The following is a 10,837-nucleotide window of genomic DNA, read 5'->3' as shown; positions in this document are numbered from 1 at the left end:
GGGAAGCTGAGGGGTTCAGTTCTACAGAGAAAGGGAACAGGTTCTGCCTCCCCCAACCAACACCTTAACTGCAGCCTGTGCGACCCCTGGCAGAGGGTGTCAACCCCTGACCTCCTGAAACTGACACAATAAATGTGTGCAGTCTTAGGCCACTGATATGTTGCAGCAACAGGCAATTTAGAGAGCTCCCTCCACCCGCGTGACCTCGACGTCCTCCGGGATGAGGCTGGAACACTGAGCCTACCTCAGAAGGCCACTTTCACAATTGCATGTCTATTAAATAAATGCAAGTTCTATCCCAAAGCACCACCCATGCTTTCTCTTTATTTTAGCAAAGTATAACACTGAGTGACCCAGAATTATCAAAGAAAGGCAAACTTTGTGATGTAAGAAGTAAGGTACTTATACACATAAGACAGATCGAGGCCATTGTGACTCAACTGAAGAAAAAATTGCTGAAAGAAACAATCCAGTCCATTAGGAGATGCAGTCATATGGAAAACCTCCATTTTAACAACGCCAACAGCTACATGAGCTATTTGACTGATAACTTTTAGCTACAGCAGGGGTGCTATATCGCACAGATCAAAATTTTAGAGTAATTTTTTTTTCAAAAGTGAGAATTAATCTATAGGCTGTTGTTATAAAATCTGTTTACCTTCCGTTGCTGTTTATGTCCTACTTGCAGTGTCTCACGCCTCCGTTCTTGAGTTCAGCAGAATTCACTGCATGTCAACAGTGGTCCCATTACTTCTCTGGGGGCTGGGAAAAAATTGTAAACTTTCTTCTTTCATGGAACTTAGACTGGAGCAGGAGGGCAGCTCCTACCAAAGAAATCGTCTTAGCCTTGATTCATCTCCCAGGACCTAGTGCAAATCTTCATTAAACCAGGAAGCAGTTCTCTAGCTTTTGTAATGCACACATTTTTAAAACAAAGATGTGCTCTGGTTTACATCTTTGTTTTTAATAATAATTTTTTATTGAAGTAAAGTCAATTGACGATGTTGTGCTGGTTTCTTGCACACAGCTAGTGTTTCAGTTATGCATATAGGTCTATTTCTTTTCATATTCTTTTTCATTATAGGTTATCACAAGGTTGTTTTTTGTTTGTTTGTTTGTTTTCATTTGCACATGGCAGACACCCTCTAATTGTTGATTATTTTGCCCTTTGGTTCTCAAGGTAGCTCGTGCTGGCTAAGTAATGGTGGTCTGATCTGACTAGACTGGAAAACCTAATTTCATCCAGGAAATTCATGAGCTATGTTTAGCCTTGTGCTTGTTTAGAAAGTGCCACCTCCCTGGACTGAATCACCTTCTTGAAATACCCGTATCCTTTTACGAACCCTAAGAGTTGCCCACTTCAAGTCACCCCAGTCCTCACAGTCCTGAAAACAACAGAAAGGCTTTTCATTGACCAGTGTCCATTCATGGTTTTAGTTCAAAATGACGTATGACTTCATGAGGCGTTAAATACAATCCCCTGTGCTGAACAGAAGAGCCTGTTGTGTATCTATCTGGTATATTGTGGTTTGTATCTGCAAATCGCAAGCTCCCAATCTGCCCCTCCCCACGCCCTGCATCTTCCCTTTCTTACTGACGCTATGGTTGAGACACCTTATGGGTGGGATGCTGAGCTTCCTCTGCCTGCCACGTGCTGCAGAGTTGGAGCGGGGTATCGGGAGGTTAGGGGCAGCCCTGCGTCTGGTTCCGGGCAGCCTGGGAGCCACTTGTCGGATGCATCATCTGAGCTGAGTTTCCAGTTCCTCCTGGAAAACAAGGGATAACGTCCATTTCTCGAGGCGGCTTTGGATGCTACGTAAACTGCTGCACAAGAGCAGACTCTGTTCTATGGCATTGCCGCTTATTCCTACTCGATTGCAAAGGCCTTTTGAGCACGGTGAGTTTCATGGCCATTTAAAAATAAGTCTTCTGCAGATACTGGTTACTATATGTGACATAGATAAGCAGCAAGCTCATGCTGAACAGCACAGGGAACTGTATTCAATACCTCGTAGTAACTTACGGTGACGAAGAATATGAAAGCAAATATATGTATGTACATGTATGACTGAAGCACCGTGCTGCACACCAGAACTGACACAACGCTGCAAGCTGACTCTACTTCAATAAAAAGAAAAAAAATATATATATATATTTTTATATATATATAAATATATATTTATATATATATAAATAAGTCTTTTTACTAAAAAAAACCAATAGTGCCTACATATTTAGATTCTAGAAACACGCAGAACAGGTGTCACGGCAGGAGACCCACCGCAGTGCGCTCACCGGAAGTCTCCGGGGACACTCGCCGCCGCCTGCCGCGCTGTCGGGGGCGCGGCGCCTTCCTCTCTCCACGCACCCTTCCCCTCCGCACGCTATTATTTCCGGCTTTATGAAGCCCTCGGCTCACGCTCTTCCGATCCCTTTAAGTGTGTTTGAGCCGCTGGAATCTTGCTGGTGCGGTTGCCTGGAGCAGGCTCCCTGGAAAGTCTGCAGAGCACGTCAGAGCCGGAACGAGGACGGGGCGAGGCGATGGGACTCGGGGCCCGACGGCCTCCCGCGCATCGCCACGCGCTGCTTTCCCCCTGGTCCTCAGACCCGCCCCCCCTCCAGCCACTGCTGGCACCGCGGAGCCGGCTGTCTGTCTCTGAGTCTTCTCTTCCGAGACGCTTTCGTCCCCACCCTGTCCCTGGGGGTGCTCTCCCTAAAGTCAGCAATGACCTTCACGTCGTGAGAACCCACGGTCCGTCCTGACCTTCCCTGACCCAGGAGCAGCCTTTACCAGGGTTGACCAACTCCTCCTCCTTAGAAGCTGTTGATCGCCAGGGTCCCAGGGCACCATCCTTTCCCAGCTTCCGTCCACTTCGCTGGCCTCTCCCTCTCAGAGGCAGAAGTCACTCTGGTATTTCTTTTGATGGTCCCAGCCTCTGAAGGTCAGTGTGCCTCTGGGCTCAGTCCTTGCCTCCCTTCTCAGCTGAGGCTTTTCCTCATGATGTCATCCTGTCTCACGCCTTTCCATGCCATCCGTACACAAATAACTCCAAGTTTCCATCTCTCAGCCTGACCTTCCTTTGAGCCTTTCACTTTTTAGAATACTTTATGTGTCCCAAGTCCTTTCATCTGATGGCCACTCTTGGGCCAGGCAATGTGGTTACCTCCTCCTTCTGCAGACGGGAATCCGGAGACCCAGGGAGGAAGCCGGCTGAACCGGGACCCATCTCACAGCTCCAGGGCTGGGGTTCTTAACTGCTGTGCTAGTCAAGCTTAAGTGGCCAGGACATCCCGTAAGAGGCAGAAAGGGCCATGTTTTCAAATTCTTGGCGAATCCCTGGCTTGTTTCTTACACTGTCTTGTTTTCAGCATTTCCATCCGTGTACTGACTTTGTTCATTCCATGAATCAGTGTCACCCCCTTCACAGATGTCAGACGCAGGCCTGTGTCCGTGCTCCACTTCGTGATCCACGGGATGACCCCAGCATGCTTTCCTCTGTGATTTTCCCGACAAGTCTAGAAGGAAGGCAGGGCAAGAGTTTTTGTTATCATCTCCACCTCCAGGACGATGTCTGAGCCTAACTCTCTTCGATTTCCTCCCTCCCACCCAGAACCATCCCAGGAGGCTGCTACCAAGCAGGTTTTCCTAGTGATGCCTCAGTTTTCTCTCCAGCTCCTCCTCTTGGGCCACCCCACTATATTGTTCACATCTTGTTTCTCAGGCTTCACTCTGTGCCCGGAGCAGTTAGCACTCCGGCCGTCAAGTTCACGTATCCTGAGCACGTGGTCCCTGGCGGCACTGCCTCCATCAATCCCCCTCACACCGTGTGTCGTTTTTGTCCAGGAAGGTGAGAGGAACAGAAAGGGACGTCTGGGGGACAATCCGTGTTCTCTGACTCCGGGCTGGGAGCTTTCTGCTCCTCTGAGCTACAGTCCTGAGCCTCCCTGATGTCAGATGTTGCTCTGCAAGTCGTAGCTTTAAGCCTTTTAACTTAGGGAGCCAAATTATTATTCCATTTTAATTTTTAGAGCCAGAGCAGACACAATCAATTTAATTTCAATGCTCTGATCGTAAACCTCCATGTTAATATTGCCCCTTTAAATCGAGTGTTTACGAGTCCTCAAAGCACCACCTGGAAATTTTACCTTAAGGTCCCAAAGCCATTTGGCTACAAATTACTTAATATTCTCTTGCACCTATTTCCGTGGTCTGGATTTGATTATTTCTAATTATCATAAATGCCCCTCTGCATTCCAGACGTGTAAGGTTACAGTCACTCCATCAACTGAATATTTTATGTCCATGTTCAGAATCAAAGAGCGCACGGCTCTAAGTCACGCATGTCTTCCCAGCCCAGGGCTGAGCCATTTAACAACCTTCCAACCTCTTATCGTGTGACAGAGACAGACCACAAGTGGCTCATCCTTTTTCCAGGCGTGGCCGGCTGGATTCTGTCATGGGCTGTTGTCTTTTCCTCCTGGAAATGAGGGCTGACGTCACACAAGCAGCCGTGATGGATGCCAGAGGCGTCTCTGCTCTCAGCTCGGTCCTCACTCCCTTTGTAGATTTCATCATCGTGTGACTCATGGTCCCAAGAACAACCTCGTGTCGTCCCCAGCTTCTGGAGAGATCACGGGAGACGATGCCTGCTGGAATCTGATGACCCCAACAGTCGCAGGGAGCCCGGTGCTCTCCGGGCTGCAGTCCTGTGGGTGAGACGCCCAGGATTGATGCCTGATTCCCCCACCCTCCTCCCAGCCCCTCCCCGCCCTCCCCGGTCCAGCTGTTTACTCCAGCTCATCCTGCAGTCTGAGTAGTCGGAGCTGTTCCTCGTCCAGGCTGTCAAGAGGTGCAGGATTAGGAAGCTGAGTGACGGCAGGAGGCGAGACGCAGGTCACCCCCTGACCTGGTTCTGACCTCTCCTGCTCAGAAGGGCCCTGCTTTCTTCAAGAGTGAGGGGACCTGACAGAGGCAGGACCCAGGCCGGAGGCTCAGGGGCATCCTTTCCTCTCTGTGTTTTCACAAATTAGCGACGCTTTCCCTTTGCTCCTCATTCCCTTCAAAAATCCTGACGATTTTCCCCATTTAATTTGACAAACACTTCTGCCTGGGTGCAAGGCCATTAGGAAAGAGCCTGCCAGCGCTTCTCCTTGTGGGTCTGTCGTCCAGTCAGACCCAGGCGCCAGGGCTCTGGTGACAAGCAAAGTAAGGCTGGGTGTCCAACACGCTCTTTTCACCCCTATCTTAAAAAAATCCAAATAAATCATTACCTGACTGCGATTAAATAGAAAATGTCCACAATAAGGAATCAGAAGAGAATGAAGAAAAGTCTTTCAAGTATCCTGAGCTTTAAGAAGAGGAAGTGGGGCCAGAGGATTTAAATTCATCTTGTAGATTTAGGTGCTTTCTCTCTTCAATTTCTTTCAAGATAACAAGTTATAAAATACAAAAACCACTCGTATTATAGAAATAATTGGGACTAGGCTTTCGATGAACAAGTCATGAACAAATGAAATATAGAATTCTTTATTTGATCTTTAATCATTAATATGACTCTTAATATCAACATTAATCTGATCATTAATAAACCTTTACATGGCTCCTTATGGCCTCACACACCTAGAAAAAACACTGCTTGCTAATGATTTTAATTGTCAATTTAGTGGATCACCCACATTTGTATAAAAAAAAACAAACAAAGCAACAGAGAAGAGGAGTGTGGGACAACACTAAACATTTTGGATACTTGAAAGCAGCAGAGGGGTCCCGCCTGCCTCTAGGAACGGGACCCCACAGAGGTGGGTGGGTCCCAGCGATGCAGTCACAGAGACCTCGCTCCCTGGAAGGCAGCACACCTGTCACTTGCCACAAAGAACTCAGAATAAAAAGTGAACACAGCAGGAAAGCCTTCTAGGAAAGGCAAACATCACCGAAGCTTTTTCCTTACGTCAGCTCCCTACAAACAAGACGCCTCGGATGACTCACACATCCTTCCTGTAGCCAGCGTGATTCTTCCAAGAACATTCTTAGGTCCTGCAAAGGCAACGTATCAAAAGGCCAGGCTTCCCTCCCCTCATCTGCCTCAACCTACCTCATCCCCAAACTCTGGCTCTTCCTAGACTCAGAGGAAGCCCGCACACCTCCCTCTCTCTCAGCCTCTGCACCCACTGGTCAACAGAATCACTCTGTTCTCCGTTCCCACAGAGAAGAGCCACTCCCCGCCTCCCTTCCTGACCTCCAGTCTCTGCTCCTAACCACCCACTCTCAGTCTGTGTCTGGAGCACTCCTTCTACAGAGTGAATTTGTTCAAGTTCCTCCTCTGCTTAAAACTGACTTTAAGCAACTGCCCAAGTACCATCAAAATAAGATGCAACCTCTGTCCTAGTGCATCTCAGCCTCAGCTTCACCTTAGCATCACAGGACATTTTTAACATATGTGGATGCCTCGGCTACACCCAAGATCAGCTAAACCAGAATAACTGAGAACGGAGCAGCAGGATTTTCTGCTTCCCAGATGATTCCAGGGTGCAGCCAAGGCTTTGAAAGCCAATCCTGCTTCAGCTTTCCTGACAGTCCGTTGGGGAAATGAGCTTAACCACTGAGACGCATCTCTCTCAGCTTGAGTACCTTTCATCCTTCCTCCCCTGCCGCCATCCTTTGGTACCAGAAGTTCATTGATTTTATTGAACTGTTTACTTACTTACCTATTTATTTTATTTTAATGGATCTCAGATGCGAAAAATTGGGTGACGCATAACCTGTGTTTGTGACTCATTCTCATTGATCCACGCTGGCTGCTTTTATTAAGCAATTGTGTTAGTTTTTTTTTAATAATGTAACTAGTTCTCATGCACCCACTCTCAAAAAGCAGGTGTGACGCTGACAATAACTTACGTTAACTGTAATCTCCACTCCATCCTTTTCTTCTGCCTTCCTCTACCCCTAACACTAATCATCCTTTATCCTATGTTCATTATTTTCTGGCTTTTCTTCAAGTTTTATGGTAGCCATATATATTCTTAAAGTTATGATGTAGGTATAGATATAGAAATCATTTTCTGAATTATCAAAAACATTTTGCTAAGTGAATCTTTATTACTAGAGAGACAGAGAAAAAGAAAGAAAGAAAGAGAGAGACAGAGACAAAGAGAAACAGAGAGAGACAAAGATTCATTTTAATAAACTCCTATGGGATTGTGGGGGCTGGTAAGTCTGAAGTCTGTGTGGTAGGCGGACAGATTAACAATTCAGCTGAGAGTTGATGCTTTAGTCTTGAGTCTTAATTCTTCAGGCCAGCAGGTTGGAAACTCAAGCAAGGTGTCTGTGTTACAGTCCTAAAGAGAAACCTGTCTTTGCTCTTAAGTTCTTCAACTGATTGGACAGGGCCCACCCACATCATGGAGGCTGATATTCCTTACTCAAAGCCTATAAACTTAAATATTCATCACATCTATAAAGTATCTTCACTGCAAACCTAGACTAGGGTTTGACTAAATAATAGGGCACCACAGTCTAGGCAAGTTGGAACATAAAATTATCCATCAAAGAATGTGCTGGGCTTTAAATTCACCCACCTTGTGTGTCACTGTATTCATTGTTTTTGATTACTATCAGCTATCCCACTAAGTGAGTGCAACCCGACTTACCTGTTGATTCTGCAATTGATGGGTGTTCGGGTGGTTTCCAGGTTTCTGCTGCTCTGAGCAGGGTTATTGTAGACAGTATTGCCCACACCTCTCTGGTTCAAGAGCTCCCTTGGATGTGTCCCTGGGAGCGGGTCACTGGCCATAGCTATGTGAGTGGTCAACCTGCGGGGATTATGTCCAACTTCTTTTCCAAGAGTTTGCTGTAATTATTTGTCACATTAAGAAATTCTCTTGATTTATTTCTTCTTGGAAACTTCCAAGACACTTGTGGGAGACGTCTTAATTTTCAGCAATAAAATAGGTTTAAAAGTTATTTTATCAAAGTCTTGGCTCGTATTTTCCTGTCATTGATAATGTTAAAAATCCCTTAATATGTTTATTGGTTATTTGCTTTTCTCTTCTGTAAAGTACTTGTTCATATATTTTGCCCATTTTTAATTGAATTGTTTATATTTTTATTAACTTGCAGGCTTTTTTATATATTCTTAATTACAAAGTTTTACTCATTAAGTATATTGCAAATATCTTCTTAAAATGTGTAATATTTTTCATTTTGTTAAGATGTGTTTTAGTATACAAAATTCTTCACTGTTATATGGTAAATTTACTAATCTTTTATAGTTAACTACTTTTGTGCATTGTTTAAGAAATATTTTCCAACATCAAGTTTTAAGAGTTATCAACCTATATTTTTTTTACTGAATTTTAAACTTTTCTTTTTTTAATATGTAAGTTATTAATCTATCCAATGTTATTTTTTATGTAAGATAGGATGTAAGAATCAAATCTTTTTTTTCTTTATGGAAATCAATTTTTTCAGCTCATTTGTTGAGTAATTCTCTTTTTTCCCACCTACCCATCAAGCCCTCTGTCATAGACTAAGATTCCATACATGTACTGTTCCGTTTTGATCTCTTTGTTCTATTGTGTTGGTGAACTGGTTGTGTTCTTGCTGCATTAGTTGAGATATTCAATTCTGCCATTGATAAAAAAGAAAGAAGTCAATAGAATGATTAGAAAAATTCGAAGGGTGTGTAGGGGTTAGATCTGCGTACTTAGTAGTCTGTGTGGTAGAGCTTTTCTTAACTAGAATATAAATAGAACGTATGTGTTGAACATAGATTTTTTTTAAAGATGAGGGGAGGAAGACTGTAAGTTCAAGAAAGGGATAGAAGAACCAAGTTAATGCTAATTAACCATAAAACACAGACCTGTCACCTCCAGATTGACGGGTATATTGCACACTTGGTTAGACCTAGTCTAGCCCAGTGTTTCTGCTGATACTCAGCTGTGAGAAGTCAATTGTACAACTGGACATGTGCATACGAAAAAATGAATTTAGTCACAGACCTTACACACTTGGCAAAAATTAATTCAAAATGGATCATAGACTTAAACGTAAAATGCAAAACTGTGAACCCCTAGAAGATAACATGGGAGAAAACCTCGATGACCTTGAGTGTGGTGATGGCTTTTCAGCTGAAACAAGAAAGGCACCATCCATGAGAGAAATAATTGATAAGCTGAACTTAATTAAAATTTAAAATGTCTGTTCTACAAAAGGTAATGTCAGGAGAATGAGAAGATAAGCCACAGATTTGGAGAAATTATTTGCAAGAAATAAAGACCTTAATGGGCACCCCATGAAGAAATATACAAATAACAAATAAACATATGAAAAAATGTCGCACAGCATGTAGAATCAAGGAAATGAAAATTAGAACAACAATGTGACACCACTACACTACACTACACTACAGTCTAGAACACTGGCAGCACCAGACGATGAAGAGGAAGTGGAGAAACCAGGGCTCCCATTCTTTGCTGATGAAAATGGAAAACAGCACAGCCACGTTGGAAGACAGTTTGGCGATTTCTCACAAAACTTAACATATTCTTATACAGTCCAGCAATCACGCTTCTTACCATTTCCCCAAAGGAACGGAAGATGTAGGTCCACACAAAATCCTGCACCTACATCTTTATAGCAGCTTTAATCATAATTATTGCCAAACTTTGAAGCAGCCAAGATGTGATTAGTAGGTGAATGAGCAAAAGAAGAATCTTAAGAACTTAGAAACTAAGTAACAGAAGTCAATGTGACAAAATTACATGCTGCATGATTCCAACTCTATTATATTTTGGGAAAGTCAAAACTATTGAGACAGTAAAAGGATCAGCTCTGAATTTCTCATCATTAAATATGATGTTACCTATAGGTTTTTAGTAGATATTCTTTATCAGTCTGAGGAAGTTCCCTTGTATTTCTAGTTGCATAGAATGTTTATCATGAATGGATAATTCATGACACACCAATTGATTTTCCAGTGTTGAACCGACTTTGTGCACCTGGATAAAGTTCACTTGGTTGTGGTGTGTGATTATTTTTAGACCTTTTTGGATTCAATTAACTAGTAATGTGCTTAGGATTCTGCATCAAAATTTATGAGATGCCTTGTTTTGTAGTTTTCTTTTCTGCAATGTGTCTGTTTTTGGTGTTAAGATAATTCTGGCCTCAGAATGAATTAGGAAGTTTTCTCTCTGCTTCTATCACCTGAAAGAGATTACAAAGAACTGGTGCAAGTTTTCTTTAAATATTTGGCAGAATTTACCAAAGAACCCATCTAGGCTAAGTGCTTTCTGTTTTTTAAGGTAATTATTATTGAGTCCTTCTCTTTCATAGATTTAGTCCTGTTCAGATTGTCTGTTTCTTCTTGTGTGAGTTTTGGCAAACTGTCTTTCAAAGATGGGGCACAGAGTTGTTCACAGCATTTCTTCGTTGTCCTTTAAATATTTGTAGGATCTGTAGTCATGTCCTCTGTTCCATTTCTGACATTAAAAATGTGTCCTCTCTTTTATTCTAAGTTTAAGCCAGAGGCTTATTGAATTTATTGATCGTTTCACAAAATAGCTTTGGCTTTGTTGATTTACTCTGTTGGTTTTCAATTTCATTGATTTATGCTCTAATAGTTATTAGTCCTTTTGTTCTGCCTGCTTTGGACTTCACCTGCTCTCTTTTCTTCTAGCTTCCTACAGTGGGAAGTTAGGTTGCTGATTTTAGAGCTGTCATCTCTTCTAATACATACATCCAACGCTGTGTGACTGGCCAATGGTTTTTTTTTTTTTTTTTTTTTAATTGAGGTGAAGTCAGTTTACAATGTTGTGATGTTCAGGGCTTTCCAGCTGGCTT

Source organism: Camelus ferus, chromosome 3 (assembly GCF_009834535.1).
Source record: "Camelus ferus isolate YT-003-E chromosome 3, BCGSAC_Cfer_1.0, whole genome shotgun sequence".
NCBI classification, from domain to species: domain Eukaryota; kingdom Metazoa; phylum Chordata; class Mammalia; order Artiodactyla; family Camelidae; genus Camelus; species Camelus ferus.
The sequence above is the reverse complement of the archived record's forward strand: the minus strand, read 5'-3'. Positions refer to the sequence as shown.